Source organism: Oncorhynchus masou, chromosome 28, assembly GCF_036934945.1.
Source record: "Oncorhynchus masou masou isolate Uvic2021 chromosome 28, UVic_Omas_1.1, whole genome shotgun sequence".
NCBI lineage: Eukaryota > Metazoa > Chordata > Actinopteri > Salmoniformes > Salmonidae > Oncorhynchus > Oncorhynchus masou.
In genome coordinates, this window is record NC_088239.1 from 56,816,901 (window position 1) to 56,834,031 (window position 17,131).

The following is a 17,131-nucleotide window of genomic DNA, read 5'->3' on the forward strand; positions in this document are numbered from 1 at the left end:
TTCTGGAGCATTTTGAGGACACTGTACAGCACCTCCACAGCGTTTCTCTGCTTGCAGGGTGCAAACAAATCCCACAAGGTCACTGGTTACTCATTCACTGGGCACAGTGTACAGCTATTATTCCTCATTTGATAGATTGTGCGTGTGTGTGTGTGTTTAATGTGTGTGGGAGAGAGAGAGAGACCTGCGTAGATGGATTTGATTCCTGACTGTTTTATTTGATCAGGTTTCCATTGAAGTAGACACACAATTATGTAAAAGCGCACAATGTAGTGTAGTGCTCGTCATGCATCCCGTATGAGTCTATCTTTGATTTTATCCCTGAATCTGCCGTTAAATTTTCAAACCGAGACCCTACACTTTTCTCCGTTTGCATATAGTCCGACTCGGGGTTGCTTTACCGTCTGTCGCACTGTCTCCTTTGTCGTCGTCGCCCCCCCACACACGTAACACACACAGTTGAACCTTTATAATTGTTGTTTATCAACACAGAAAGTCACGACATGGTCTCTCGTTCCTCCTCCATCCTTCGTTCCCCCCTCTCTCCCCCGTTTGCCTCATGTGTTCCAGTCCCACCCCTTACTGTCTGGCATTACCGTCCTCTACAATACAAAACGGTATTCTCAGTACCTCCCCCTGGTTTCGCTTGCTTTTGCACTGCACTCGCTCAGTCTGTGCATCTCTGACTACCTTCATTGACATCCACCCTACCACCTCTCCACCTGCGAACAGCTTTCACGGATCCGAGCTAGCCAGACCCTCGCTAGAACACATCGGGATATTTCTTCCGATCCGTTAAACTCCCCCATTTCCCCTCAGGTCGATTTGGTCACTGTGTTTCACCGTGTATCAATGTATACGACCTCGCCGAGCCGAAGGATTTCTCTCTCTTGAGCATGAGAAGGAACACCATCTCATCCGCAATCCAACATCTAAGATTGAGCTACCAGCATGCACACTGGATACATATGCTCCAGCAGAAGTTTTCGGCCAGAAAACTAAAGCACATTGGACCACAGATTCCGAACAAGTGGGTAAATCAGTTTTAGGTAAGCCTAGATAAGTTTCGTGTTATTTTCTATAAATACTCTACCCGTTATTACAGTAGCTGGAGGTTATGCTGTAGCCTCTGGACAGTTATGGCGATGTTGCATGATCAGCATGATACTGTCCTTTTTGGACGATGCATTTTTCTGCTTTATCATTGTCAGGTTTTGCGTCTTATATGTAGCCTATGTGGGTTTTCATGTGTCCAAACTACGTCGGTGTTATTTATCTAAAGTAAAAGTTACTACATGTCCATTACTGTGGAGCTGAACAACGTTAGATACTAGAACCTATAGGTTGCATTTTGTTTTAAACATATGACTGACTGGAGACGGAGTCTTGGCAATGTATTGGGAGGAGGCTGCAGAGGAAGTCGAGAGAATGAAAGAGTGGATTGGAGAGGGGGAGAGACCACTAAGAATCAGTTTTCAGTCCACGCACACTTTCTTTCACATTGCCCCTCGCCTCAATGAATGGCCCGTCTGATTCAATCCAGGGCCCTATGAAGTTCGACGGCATAGCATCTTAATATGCTTGTCTATTCTTGTCTATCTTGTTCTAGAACAACCGCTTTGCAGTTCAAACGTTGATTCACATTGCCCTGTTGGTTTATATCAACATTACTGCAGTTGATTGTGCAATGGGAGTCCATATCAGTTCATCTTACAATATTTCACCCGACATGCATATTGACCCTTCTGTATTGCAATGGTGAAATGCATTACTGTTTAGCCTCAGTCTCTCTGTTGTTACGAGGCGGGAAATTGTGTGTCACTTATTTGATCTTATCCGTGAATAATTTCAAACAGATTGGACAGGTCGTGTGTGTGTGTGTGTGTGTGTGTGTGTGTGTGTGTGTGTGTGTGTGTGTGTGTGTGTGTGTGTGTGTGTGTGTGTGTGTGTGTGTGTGTGTGTGTGTGTGCGGGCGTTTGTGTGTGTGTAGGAATATGTACGAATATGGCATACGGGTATATGCGACAATATGATTTGCCTCATTACATTCTCCACACAGATATAGCCATGTTGGAGAGCTGCTCAATCAATAATTCAATGATGCTGATGTTAATGGATAATTGATATCGATTAAACAGAACAGAAAAATTATAATCAGGAAAGATATGTCATTTTTTGAGGTAGCACCAATGATCCAAAGTTGCCTCTCCCTCCGTTCCTTCAATGGAAGTTGTATGAGTGCGCTACTGTTCACTAACTGCGGGGGGAGCTCGCGCTCTTTTGCGCCATGTGTCACGTAATCCGCTACAGGCAGGATAATTGACTGGTGTCGATGGATACAAAATTAGAAATGCAACTATTCTTTTGGTGTGCACATCGTTTTAACAACTAAGGACTGTGTTCTTCTTCTTATGCTTCTTCTCAATAAGTTTCATACTTTGAATTACTTTTTTAATTTGTCCCTTTACAGTATATATGTATCAATAGGTGTATTTAAATGCCCATGCGATTCTCAGTAACTTACTGTTCAGCCCTCTGTTCAGATCCCCCTCCCAGTGGCAGATCAATCATGGACTCTGTTTACTCTCCTACATTACACATCAGACAGAAGTCATTTCAAACTGACATCTAAGATCAATTATCTGTTGACATCTTAATATTATTCAAATCATAATCATGTCATATAGCTGGGAATCTACCAAGATAGAAGTGGGCTACAGTAGCAATTTCAGCAGATTTACTGTCATTGTCATTGTCAATATCAATATTGACATCATATCTATGCTACCATGTGGCCTGTCCTGTGATCAACACTAAGTTGAAAGTAAGTTGTCAATCGATATAGCTCTCATCAAGTCCCCTCTAGAGCCACAAAACAAAGGCTGTTTTATTTCAAATGGCTAATTCAATCTGTTGGCCTTTATATTGCCTACATGCTGGCAACATGTAATTATTTTCAAAGAGAAACAGCTCACAATCACAAATGCCAAAAAGAAAATGCCAGCAGTAGCTTGAGGCTACAGCTATGTCCCATGCTTGGTGACCCTGTGTTGACTAACCATTCAAAGACTGGGGGTACATGCTGCAGCGTAATGTTTTTGTGACGCGTGCTGTGCACTCCAATGATGGATTGATTGCAACCTCATGTTGCCATGATTCACAAAGGCAAAAAAAGGACTACACACAAGGGTGCGCACAACACCTCCACACATAAAAACACACACACACACACGCACGCACGCACGCACGCACGCACGCACACACACACACACACACACACACACACACACACACACACACACACACACACACACACACACGCACACACACACTAATGGATTTGAGAGCATAGTAGCACAGTCTCCCTTAATAGATAAACTGGGAGGTAGGCAGTGGTCCATTCTCCTTGAGTATGGACAAGAATATCAAATACAAGGTCTCTCGGTGCTGGAGCTAGAAGAGCTAACTGTCTTACATTGATTGCCAAGAGGCATCAAGCATCTTCACTATTGGCAGGACTAGCAGTGGGTGCTGGTTCCAGCTGGAGTGCCCCGGAAGGCTTCCTCCCAGGGGGAATAGAAAACCTGTTTTGATGGGAAGAAAAACAACAGGGGTCAAATCATGCCATGTCAGAGCAACACAAAACAGATGGTGAACTTCATTCCAAATCCCTGGCCTGCAATTCTCCACTGGGGCAGGATGTGTTAGTTGATATGAGGTTATTGTTGGATTGTTTGACTATTACCCCAAACCACACAGTGTTATTGGATAACAAATTGTCTCAAAGCTTAAAAAACATTCTTTAACCTGTCTCCTCCCCTTCATCTACACCGATTGAAGTGTATTTAACAATTTCCATCAACAAGGGATCATTGCTTTCACCTGGATTCACCTGGTCAGTCCATGACATGACAAGGTGTTCATAATGTTTTGTACACTCAGATAATATTTGCACCTTCATCAGGGAGAGAACCGTGTCTATGTTAGACACTGGTGGAGAACTTGAAGATTAACAGACATATTATCTTGAACCACTGTAGAAGACACATCTTTGTGGTTGTGAAATATCAACATGTTTTATAACCTGCAAGGGGATGGAGTTGTATGGCAATGTGTAAAATGTAGATTTATTTGACGATTTCTATTATAATGCACACAAACAGAGCTCGTAATGATTCACCCTGAATCAAGATACATACAGTCTTTACTGACATTCAACAAAGATGAAAACAGTAAATCAATTTCAGCCAAAACCTGTCGTCAGACTAGTCATCGACCAGACCAGGCCAAAAACATGTTTACCTTAAGAAAATCCATTGTGTGGTCAGTATAAAATGGGTTGACTCAGGTGCATGTCCACCTACATACTGATCATTTTATGGATTAAACAAATCCATATATAGATAAATTCACAAATGTAATCCCAAAATGTACCCAAAGGATAGACCAAGGAAAATGTGCATTTATTTATGGAGAGTGAGGAACATAGCCTGAGGGACATTGATTGACCAGAGAAGTTTATGTGGATAGACATAGTAGGCTGCAGAAACTTGTGAAGATAACCTTGACTTGAATCAATCTAATTTAGTGCAAGATTTTGTTTGGGGACTGTTTTTTACTCATCTTTTATAATTTGATAGTTATCGTTGCGCTTCTGATGAATTAGATAGAAAATTGGATTTGGCAACTTTGTTGCACCTTAAACAGTTTTGCAAATTAAGCTAATTTGATTTTCCTACTTTTAGGCTGTAATATTGCTGTAGCCATTATTGAATATAAACTGTATTAGCCTCAGGAGAGGGAATGCAATTCAAATATAATAATGAAAAGGAAATCATATGGCCTCTGAGCCTACATTGTTTACTGTATCTGGTCTTCTCAGATTTGTATTTGTTTTGTAGAATTTAAAAAATCTTACAGCCTGCATTTTCTGTCTTTAGACAACATATTAGACAGCAGCATACGTGTTTAGAATAATGGATTCATTACTATTTTATTGCTAAATGTTTCGCTGTCAAGATCAAAATATTAATTTGGTCAAATCTAGGACTACCGTGCAATAAGGGTTGTTCTTGGTATGCATTTGAATGGCTCACTGATGGACAGAGACAGGTTGTATAACTATAGATTAGTGTTTGAGATTTTGCTGATGACCTGATTCTATCAACAGGTTGGTTTTATGCCACCACTGTCAAAGCTATTAGACATGAATGAAGACTTTATGGCTTCCCAATCCCAAACACATTGCCACTCCTAAAACCATGTGCAATTGTTGTCTCTTGGTATGTTGATGGGCGGCCCTATTCATGCAGGTATCAATGTTCACATTAAAACGTCTTATGGATCGGTGTCCCGTTAACGGGACACTTGTTGCTCAATATGCATAATGTGACTAAAAACATTGTTTTAAGATAAAACATTGTTATCATCATGACTCTTGCATTTAGGCTATGCGTCATGCTTGGCACCAGTCATAGTAACATTAAGAATCCTTACAGTTAAAGTAATTTACAGTATCTATCTATGGCTTTGCCTAGATATCCATTGAGCCACATTACACCTCTATAAATAACAGAGCCTCCATTTGGGCTGCCATTTGGGCTTAATTAACCTCTATAATTCATACAATTATATAATTACGATCCCTGAATGATGAGGAAAAACCCAGAGCAGCAGAAGCTCACTACCTTGGTTGCTTGCATGTTGGATTGGACACTAGACTCCTGTTCACCTCATGACAGGCTGGAAAGAAGAGAGAGAAGAGACTCCCCTACGGGTAATATTGGGCATCCATGGTGGGACTCACCAGCTGGAGCGCCCTCTTACCATAGCTTGCGGAGGCTGCTGGGATTAACAATGGCAACCTGGAGGGGAGGGGGGTTCCTTCCAGCCAGCTGGCTGCTCATCCTCACCACTGGTACAAGTCAGTCCCCAGTCAGTGCAGTACAGTGTGGGAGCTGGCTGCCAGAAAAATTATAAGCTCAGTTAGAAATTCCATGTGTGCCTCTCTCTCTCTCTCTCTCTCTCTCTCTCTCTCTCTCTCTCTCGCTGTCTCTCTCTCTCTCTCTGTCTCTCTCTCTCTAATCCCCCATGTGAAACGCCGCTGTTTAAACCCACTTTCTCCTTCATGTTTTCTAATAGGAGAAAGGAGAAAAAACAGCCAGGCCCTTTGTTTTTTCCTTGAGATCAAATAAAGATCTGGTTTGAAGATATGTTTTCTCTTTAATAAAGGTAGATTCTTACCATGAACTGAGTTGTGAATTCAGGATGGAGGTCTGTCAAATCAAATTGTACTGGTCACATACACATATTTAGCAGATGTTATTGTGGGTGCAGCAAACTGCTACACCAGCAATATGCTTCCATGTGCAATTGAAGCCCTAATGTCTGGTAAATTGTAATTTGTCCACTATGTAGAAATTGAGGGATTTACGATGACTCAAGTTGTTGATTCAGATTTTCTACGGGGTAGCATCTCTTACGTGGCATTCCCTAAAACTCTAAATGTTTTGACTTGGCCTGCTCACCCAGTTAGAAATGTGAAAATACGTATTGGTGATTCATGAGAATGTCTTTGGCTCAATGACGAATGGTTATGAGCTATATGAAAGTTACTGAGATATAACATTAGGAACATCTGCAATGGTATGAGATTTGACTTCTTCACCACCCAAACCATCATCATCCTCACTGACTGCCTGCAACACTAAAGTAACTCATGAAGTGATTTCAGTAAAATGTCTTCATCCATTGCGTATCTTCATCAATTCTTTATTGCCACTGAGAAGTTCAGATTTCCCAGCTGCCTTGGTATTGGCTATAAGCTCTTGATCTGGTGCCATTGTTCAGCTCAGAGTTCAGCCTTTTACAGAGAGCCAGACTTGAAAGAAGGGACTGTGGGCCAAAAAAAAACAAGTCAGTCAGGCAGTCCTGAATCTACCCAACTAAACTGCAGTATCAGCTGTGGGGGGAAATGGTTTTTCAACATCACTTGTCCGGCCCCTCACAATGACTTGTGGCCAGGTGTAGAGGGAGGAGCAGGAGGAAAAAGAGGATCAAGAGGCAGGCAGTCTGCTTGATTTAACAGTAATTATAGAGTGCTATTTCCTCTGTCTCCCTTCTCTGCCACTGGAAGCCAGTAGTCCTGTCACCTCATGATCACGTAATGGGGAGAACATGCCTATTAGAGATGAGGCTAATTGCAGGGGGCTTCTCCCATGATTCTTGTTGGTGAGCTTGGGGTGATGGTGAGGGGAGGATGGGGGGAGAGGGGAGATGGAGGTCGAGGTGTTCAGGAGACTGTGGAAACTGCTTTATAAACTCTGGAGACATTTCCAAGGCAATGCCTTTGAAATTTGAACTAGGGGAATACATCAGTATGGTTTTTTTCCCTTCATATAAAAGAAAGGGAAATCTTGCTCTAGGAGTGTGAAGTAATTTCCTTTTCCTACCGTGAGACCATTTGTAGAGTTCAGAAAATGGCCCCTCTGTGGTAAGGGTGAGTGCTTCTGGTGATGTGGCTACCTTGGTTACCTTAGTAATGACAGTATCAGCAATGGTTGATGACCATGATATTGCGCCTGAGTGTGATTGATAGTTTATACAATAATATCAGACGATTGATAGTTTTAAGGTCTTGTTTTATTCTAAGCCAATGCTACCTAGTCATTTGGCTGCTTCTAACAGCCAACTGAGTTTATAGACTTCAGTGAAACAACCTCATTGTCAGTGGTACCTTTTGCATCATTAAAAAAGTTTGTTACTGTGGAAGCTCATATAGTCCTCTGTTGCTGCAGGCCAAATAGAACCATGTTCCAGACTTTCCAAATCATCTGTCCCACTCTCCCCACTCTCCCTGTTTGTTTGGCATTGACTCAAGGCTGAATTCTAATTTGAGAGCTTTTACATGCACTGCATTGATGGACATGTTCATATCTGATCTCAGCCCATTACGATCGATGCCTATTCACTTCAATGGATGAAACAGTTGCAACTATTTTGAGTCATAGAGAAATTGGTAAAATGTTGATTGAGTAGACCGACTGTGATTTGTAATACGTTGTGTGCCCAAGTGGAGGATGATTTAATGACATAGGCTTGGGAAACCGAACTCCATCAACTGTTTTCTACATTCGAGTGTTCCCTAACTGGAAGTCACATGAAATCTCTAGCCACCAGAACACTGCCCATGCATTATTGAAATCAGTGTTATCGGTTGTTTCCCAGATTTGGCTTCTATTTACGCTTACTTTACACTTTACACAACAGACAAATCCCTCCAATCATTAATCGAGACGTTCGTCAAAGCCTCAGTGCGTTTGAAATATGAATGTGATGCAGTCGTTCACAGTGGGCCTGTTTGTTACTACGTGATGCCTTTCCTCATGAAAAACCCCCAGAACACACATGGGTCCCAGGCACTGAGACGGAAATGAGTCATGTTTGATGTTGTCAAACTGCTGACAGAGTGAGATACAGGGAGTTACAGACACACACAATATCTCATGTATGATTTAATCAGCCTATTGCTTGTTTCTGATTTATTTCAAACAGTGCAGGGGTTTATAATGTGACCCATACAAATTGGTGGCCTATGATCACTGTTGGTGTTGTTGTGTTACACCAGTGGTATTCAAACTTTTTCAGCAAAAACAGCATTTATTTTTTGCCAAAATTTCTGCAGACTCCATTATTCTGGGCCAGAATTTCTACTGATCCCAACACAGATCTAACGACATAACCTTAACATAGGTAAATGTGTTCATCTATCTTGTAAAAATTAAGAGAAGCAATAAATGCATTTACTCACTTACATTTTATTTATCAAATTATATTTTTCAATACGTTGATTATTGTCCTGTACAATAATCTGTACTCAATCGTTTTTTCAATTTGTATTTTATTTGGCTGCAATTCCACCCCACTAGGGGTCATGACCCCGACTTTGAATACCACTGTGTTATGCAGTACTGTACCATGTTTTGCAGGACACTGACTGCACACATACCACCACTGACATGTACAGTATGTGCTGCTGCTGTTTTTGACAAGCAAGGAGTGATGCTCATTTGATCCACAGAGACATGTAAGGGGGGCATGTAGGGACAAACACATACTCAAATAGGCAGGAATCAAATACTCTGTCAGACATGTACACACAGACACATAGACATATACACATGCAGACACACACACACACACACATCACCACAGAGCGTGTTGTCCTGCTGATGGAGGTAGTGCTGTTAGTTTTAATGATGGAGAGGCCTGTGTAGGTAAAGCTAGTGGAAGCAGGTACAGTATCCTCTCCAGGCTTTACGCACAGTCAGCACATCAACAATGTAGGGTAGAGCATAGGCCATGGCGTGTAGAAGTCGCTATAGTGAGCAGAAAAATGTGCAATGGAAGCCATACTGAACTGTCTCTCCTGCAGAAAGAAGGGTTATGTTTTGATAACTTTTGAACGGAACACATCAAAAATGTGAGTGCTGTGATATTTAAGTTTGGAGGATATATTAGCGTAGGTGTGGTTAAGCTCCAAACATTGGCTTTGAGGGCATTTTTTTAATTTTATTTTACCTTTTTTTTAACCAGGCAAGTCAGTTAAGAACAAATTCTTATTTTCAATGACGGCCTAGGAACAGTGGGTTAACTGCCTGTTCAGGGGCAGAACGACAGATTTGTACCTTGTCAGCTCGGCTTGCAACCTTTCGGTTACTAGTCCAACACTCTAACCACTAGGCTACGATGCCGCCCCAAAATTATCACTTTTATACAACAGTTACCAACATATTCAAATAATGATTTACATATTGTCATTAAAAACTTTATTTTGATTAATTTATGGTTACTCTTTCAAATCAAACTTTATTTGTCACATGCGCCGAATACACCAAGTGTAGACCTTACTGTGAAATGCTTACTTACAAGCCCTTAACCAACAGCGCAGGTCAAGAAAGAGTTATATTACTAAAGTAAAAATAATAAAAAGCAACACAATAAAATTATGAGGCTATATACAGGCGATACTGAGTCAGTGTGTGGGGGTACAGGTAATTTGTACATGGAGGTAGGGGTGAAGTGACTATGCATAAATAATAAACATCGAGTAGCAGCAGTGTACAAAACAAATTGAGCGATGGGGGTATCTCAATGTAGATAGTCCGGTGGCTATTTAATTAATTGTTCAGCAGTCTTATGGCTTGTGGGTGGAAGCTGTTAATGAGCCTTTTGGTCCTAGACTTGGTGTTCCGGTACCGCTTGCCATGCAGTAGCAGAGAAAACAGTCTATGACTTGGGTAACTAGAGTCTCTGACAATTTTTTGGGCTTTCCTCTGGCACCGCCTGGTATATAGGTCCTCGATGGCAGGAAGCTTGGCTCCAGTGAGTAATGTTGCTGCTCTGTAGCGCCTTAAGTCTTTTTGTTCTATATCTATGGATGCAACCCAGGCATTCAGTCGTTTTGTTCTGTATCTATGGATGCAACCCAGTCATTCAGTCTTTTTGTTCTGTAGCTATGGATGCGACCCAGTCGTGAAGTCTTTTTGTTCTGTAGCTATGGATGCGACCCAGTCGTGAAGTCTTTTTGTTCTGTATCTATGGATGCAACCCAGTCATTCAGTCGTTTTGTTCTGTAGCTATGGATGCGACCCAGTCGTGAAGTCTTTTTGTTCTGTAGCTATGGATGCAACCCAGTCATTCAGTCTTTTTGTTCTGTATCTATGGATGCAACCCAGTCATTCAGTCTTTTTGTTCTGTATCTATGGATGCAACCCAGTCATTCAGTCTTTTTGTTCTGTATCTATGGATGCAACCCAGTCATTCAGTCTTTTTGTTCTGTATCTATGGATGCAACCCAGGCATTCAGTCTTTTTGTTCTGTATCTATGGATGCAACCCAGGCATTCAGTCTTTTTGTTCTGTATCTATGGATGCAACCCAGGCATTCAGTCTTTTTGTTCTGTATCTATGGAATGCGACCCAGTCGTTAAGTCTTTTTGTTCTGTATCTATGGATAAGACCCAGTCGTGAAGTCTTTTTGTTCTGTATCTATGGATACGGCCCAGTCATTCATTCTAAATACCATACTGGCAATAAAATGTTTATTTTTGTTTTATTTCACCCCACTTTTTCGATCTTGTCTCATCGCTGCAACTCCCCAATGGGCTCGGGAGTGGTGAAGGTGGAGTCATGCGTCCTCTGAAACATGACCCGTCTAATTGCTCTCTTTAACACCCGCCAACTTAACCCGGAAGCCAGCCGCACCAATGTGTCGGAGGAAACACTGTTCAACTGGGGACTGAGGTCAGCCTGCAGGCACCCGGCCTGTCTTAAGGAGTCGCTAGAGTGTGATGAACAAAGTAAAGCCCCCCGGCCAAACTCTCCCCTATACCGGACAGTGCTGGGCCAATTGTGCGCCATCCTATGTGACTCCCAGCCACGGCACAGCTCAGGAATGAACCCGGGTCTGTAGTAACAATGCCTTAGAACATTGCGCCACTCGGGAGGCCCTGGAGATCGAATTTCAATACTGAAACAATGTTGCATATTTCAGAGAGATAGACAGCAAGGTTTATACAAATCTCCACTATTGAAAACCAATTTTTAGTTGAAAAGAAATGGGAGATAATGTCTAGATGCTTTTTATAGTGGAGATCAAGTTTATAAATTGTCTGGCTGGGCAGATGAGACAGTGGATTGCACAGTGAGATGGAACAGATTAAATAGGCATTTCAACGGCATAGAGTTAGCCGGTGGTAACTTGTAGAATAGACACTGGCTGGAATGTGGTTTTAACCAATCAGCATCCAGGATTAGACCCACTCATTGTATGATTGATTTTTCTGACCACTAACATTGACCAGTTATTTAGCTTTTTGGAGTAGTCCTCTTTTTGTTTGAGTCGATCCATAATTTTCATAACCACTAGTCTCTAGGGCTATGAGGGGTGATCTGCATGAATACAGACTCCTTCCCCAATAGAGAGAAACTAACACCGGCTCTGGTTATGGAATAACCTACATTCACAGAGGGCTTACAACATCACCCAGTTCTGTTATGGCACTGAGAGCAAGTTTGGAAAATCTGGTCCTTGAATTATTTAGAGTAGACGACATCTCCTTTCAGTGACATGGACCATAGATTCGATCAGCACTTGTGTTGGTAGATGAATCTCACTGTGTAGGGATATAATACACATGGACAGCACTACGATATGTTTACTTACATATTGAAATATTGCCTTGGCATGGTAAATGAACACATTAGCCCTGTGGGTATGAACTGGGAGCTTCAGAAAGAGGACAACTCAGGGGAAGATGAGCGGCAGAGGGAATTCAAAGGCAACGGGTCAAGAGCACTCTATTTTCAAGCTTAAAATAGGGGTTGGTCAAATTTGGGTGGTAGAACCAATATTAAGGGCATATTTTTACCGATGATAACCTTCCACCGTGAACCAGGGAAGGAAGAAGAGCAAATAAAGATATTCCCTCAGCAGAAATGCACAATCCTTTTAGTCATATCAGCCCTGAAACCTCTACCCTGGATGCCTCTGCATATGGAGTGTGTGTGCGTGTGTGTCTATGTGTGCATGTGTGTGTGTCTGTGTGTGTTTGAAGTGTGTCTGTTTGTGTATGTGCACACATTTAAAAAGAGCCATATAGCACATATCTTCACCACTAACACCACCTTTCACTACCTCTCCTCGCTAAGCTATCGCCATGGATAGAGCAAAGTACTACTTATTTGCTCTGCTTCCGTGTCTGAACACATTCAAACCACTTTCCAACGGCTTTCTACCGCTTAACACCATCTAAAAAGCCTTGGGTGGCAGTTACAGAACTCCCATGAATTCTATCAAACACACAATGTCAAACCTTTCTCCACCTCAGTGCAAAAATACAGCGTGTAAATATCATCGGAAAACAGCAAGGCAAAGTCGTGATCTCCATTTGTTTGTAGAGGCAATCGTCTAGTTACAGCTGCCGTGGCGCTTCTGTTTATGACTGTATCATTGGAGGCCTTGACATCATCAGAACAGAGAGATCCCATACTAATATTTTTTCTGTTTTAATTCATTGGCAGCTCCTGTTTGCATCTGTTGTGAGACAGTGCCAAACTGTCTCAATAGTTCCTGTCCAAATTATAATTATTTTCGTCCCCATTCGAGTCAGGGATGATTATCATTGCCAAGGGAGCCCTTGACACTAGGGTAATCACTGCACTGAAATGCATCCAGGTCTATCAGGCAGAGGCGGCCAATTCTACTGGTGGCTAGAAGATAGTAAACAGCTGAGACTGTGAGGACCGTCATTAAAACAGCACACTGGCTAGTGAACAGAGCAGTGCTGCTACTCTCAGAGAGACCACCCAACCTCTTTTCAACTACACAAAGAGAAACAGAGATGTACTGTAGTTTCAAACTCGTGTTGGTGTGTATGTGTTTAAGTACAGTATGTCTGTCTGTTTACGTGTGTCCTCAGATATATACATACTCCATCAAACATGTTCAGTTTCCTATAACATAATCATACACTAAATTAAAACTATGATTGATGTCGGACCTCACTCAATATTGATCATTCAGCGTAAGGGGGCCTCAGTCTTTGGAACTGAAAAAAACAACTTCGCAATATTGATATTCCTGCATCTGCTAGCTCAGATGTGTGGCAGGCTTTGGGTGCTGCTGAGCTGTTTCATGAAGGAGGAATTGAGATGGGAGTGTGAGGCTTGTCCCCCCCCCAATCTGCTAGTGCCTCAGTGGATTCCTTCTGATATATGGGTAGCACCCTCTATGCTCCCTCTGCTTTCCCTCCATTTCTCCAATTTATGACATTGAATTAAAAACAATGGAACCATTGATCGTCCCCTTTAAAACTACTAATACTGGTCTCCTCAGAGTGAGGCGACGGTTGAATAGCAGCCCGGAGTAGAGAGAGTCTCCTTCCAGATAGCTCGGGAGGCACTGTACAGTATGTGTCAAGAAGTGAAATGGGGATAAACATTGTACTGGGGATGGAAATTAGGTCAGTAAATTCAGGCATGCTACTGGGACGGAGGTGGGCTGAGGGGGAGAGCGGATCGGAGGCCCAGATGGAAATAACGCACTGCAGCAGGGACGGAACCTCGCTCCGCATAGCACCAGGGGTCCGGTCCCTGAAGAGGGGAGCAGCTGTTCCATATTTTTGTCAGGAGAGACAGGAAAACAAGAACTGACTGCAAACAAGCCCTCCTCTGGAAACTCTTCAGCGAAAGGTTAGCGTTAGGTGTTGTGCGAACGAGGATGTGCTGGCAACAACAGTTTATTTATTATTTCAGGGAGTTGTATGGAAAATGTGATGTGTGGCAAATTTCCATAGGGTTTGCTGAGGTATGAAGGTCAATGGCTGGCCTGCTTCTCTTTGAGCATCACCTTGTGAATGGTCCCAGTGTGTGACAGGGATGAGGAGGACAACACCAATGTTTTTTTAATCCTCAGCACACTCCTGCCTCTGATACTGAAATAGAGCGAGGCGAGTCATCCATCTTTCCACTCTGATGAAGTGGGAAAATTTCCACACATATTTCTCTGAGATAAAAAGCTGTCCCTGTGGTTCAATTTGAGCCTTGCGATTCTCAGCTGCCTGACAACAACATTGCGTCACCCCCTCCAGCCCAATCCAGCACCGATGGGAAGATTTAAATGCTCTTGTACAGATACACATTATGATGGATCTGTCACAGTAGGGGGTAGCAGGAGGCATGCGCCACTGTTTAATTCCACAGGTAATTAGAGAATTATCAACAGCGCTGCGGCTCAGACTCACTGTGTATGTGTAGCTTGTTTTGTTGTTGTACAAGCAATGGTTTACAACACACAAACATACTTCACACACTTTGAGAGAAACACACACACACACACACACACACACACACACACACACACACACACACACACACACACACACACACACACACACACACACACACACACACACACAGACTGACACTTCCTACAGAAACACACATGCATTCCTCCAACACACTTCCTCAGAGACACACACTAATGTTTTTCCCGGTATCTGGTGCTTCCATTGTTACACTCATTTTTGTTTGAGATGGCAGAAAAGGCCAGTCACGATAACATCACTTGACATTTACATGTGTGAGCACAGAAGAACCGCAAGCGGAGAGTAATGTCATTTACATTTTCTCCGCAGCCCAGTTCGGGGTCTGATTCATGTCAGGGCTCCTCTGGGTACACATGGAGTGTGACCAGCTCAGGGAATGAAAGTGGGGCTTCAGTGCTTCCACCTTTCATCTTACATCATTTCATTGGAGCATTACAACAGGCTAGCTGCGTGAAATACCTATTAGGGTTGAAGCAGCACTCGTCTTCTTTTTTTTCTCCTCTACTTTTAAATGATAGGTGTAGCGAAAAAAATGTCTAACAAGTGGGGACATACAGTTTGAACGAGGGGAAAGCAGCGGAAGAGAATTCTCATCAGCAGACCACAGAGCAAATTAGCTAGAGCGCTTGAAAGCCAATTTGCAGTTTGACAAATGATTAATCTTCATCTGCAACACACACACCTGCGGTGGTAGATTTAGTGACAGATGCGAAATTCCATAGCCTGCCTTTACTAGCTTTTCAGAGACGTGGTAGAAGTGTCTAGCGCTGACCGAGAAATCAGAATGATTCTGCTATGCTTGCACTACCAAGGTAATTTTGTTCGACAGCTAGCATCATGGACTTCTCCTCACGGAATGAGAATTTGTTCTCCCCAATTCAGTCACTACTTCACGGCAGTGAGGGATGAACAACAGCTAATGTGAAATTGAAAGTACTGTAGCTTACTGTAGTCTGTGTTTTGCTGACAGAGACAGGACATGAATGATTAGCCTATCTCCTATGGTGCCCTTGCTTCATTAGGATGCCGGGACAGTGTTATTTTTGTCCTTTTTGTCCTTTTAAACTGTTTTTTTCTCACATGTTTTCTTTGATGAGAGAGAAAGACAATCACAGAAAATATTGAAATCCATACATGTGTCACAGTTTATCAACCTGTGGAATAATTGATTCAGCTAGACCTCCCATTCATGGAGAAAATGGAATAGTCAAGTTGGATAGAGTGACTGTAGTCATGAAATCTAATGAAAAATAATGAAACCGTGGCCTTATAATTTTCTACAATAATAGTGAATTATACTTTGTTTAATTTAATTCCCGGTTAGGGTAGCCACTGTAGCTAATTTATCTGGATCATATACTGCGACACCTTGACCAGCCAAGCTGTTGGTCTTCCTTCCGCATGTTTCAGACCTTGTTAATTACTTGGCTTTACAGAGCCAGTTTAGCTTTAGAAGGATGCATAAAACTCACCCGCCCGGCATTCCCGTCCACTGCCCCGTCTGCCCGCCGCCCTCTCGTCGGCCCCCATTGATCCATCCCCTCCTGGAATAGACTGGAAGACAATAGTTCAGCAGCCAGGTAAATTGGAACAATAACTCAGACCATTAGTGAATTAGTTTGTTTTTAAAATCGGCCATTGATGCCGGGAATGAGTTGATTGGTTGCAAACGACCCAGACATGGCCTGCTGAGCCATGTCTTCTGCAGGTCAGAGTGCCACTGCAGTCCTAAATAAAGCAACAAAAGGAGGGAAGTGAGGAAGGGACAAATCCAATGGAGTTAGCCTGTTCACCCCATTTCTGTTACTTCCCTGCAATTGCAAGTGGCAGGCCATTACCACACCTGTCCAGACATCGCTGCAGGCTGGGTTATAATAATTCTCATTATTCTGAATTCTCCCTGTGTTGGCAAAACCCTCCCCCTCTTTTTCTCCCTTGCTCTCCATCACTCTCCACCATCACTCCATTCCAACCCTCTGTCCCCCTCGAATGCATTAATACATAAGGTAACATATTCCCAGAGGAGTCAAACCTGCCATGTTGGAATGGCATCCATCCATAGCTAATGTTACTTCTGACATTACTGCTTGTGTTACCTCAAACCACTTTGACCAAATGCATTCTAAAACAGGACCCCTGACAGCAGTGCAGAGGAGACCACATCTGTGCCTGTCAAAAATAGATCTGGCAACAGGGAGCTTAGCATCAAGGCTGCCTTGAACTGATGTCATAACCTATGTCTGG

At 42.6% G+C, this 17,131-nt stretch overlaps 1 protein-coding gene across 1 annotated transcript in view; it reads left to right on the forward strand.

Annotated features, from left to right (window-relative positions):
- The first annotated feature begins 687 nt into the window (after window positions 1-687).
- The window catches only part of LOC135517964 (BMP/retinoic acid-inducible neural-specific protein 1-like), a 151,358-nt gene continuing 134,914 nt past the window's right edge, over window positions 688-17,131 (forward strand). The window contains exon 1 of the mRNA XM_064942707.1: window positions 688-1,049. The gene's annotated coding sequence lies outside the window, so the exon portion shown is untranslated. The remainder of the gene's footprint in view (window positions 1,050-17,131) is intronic.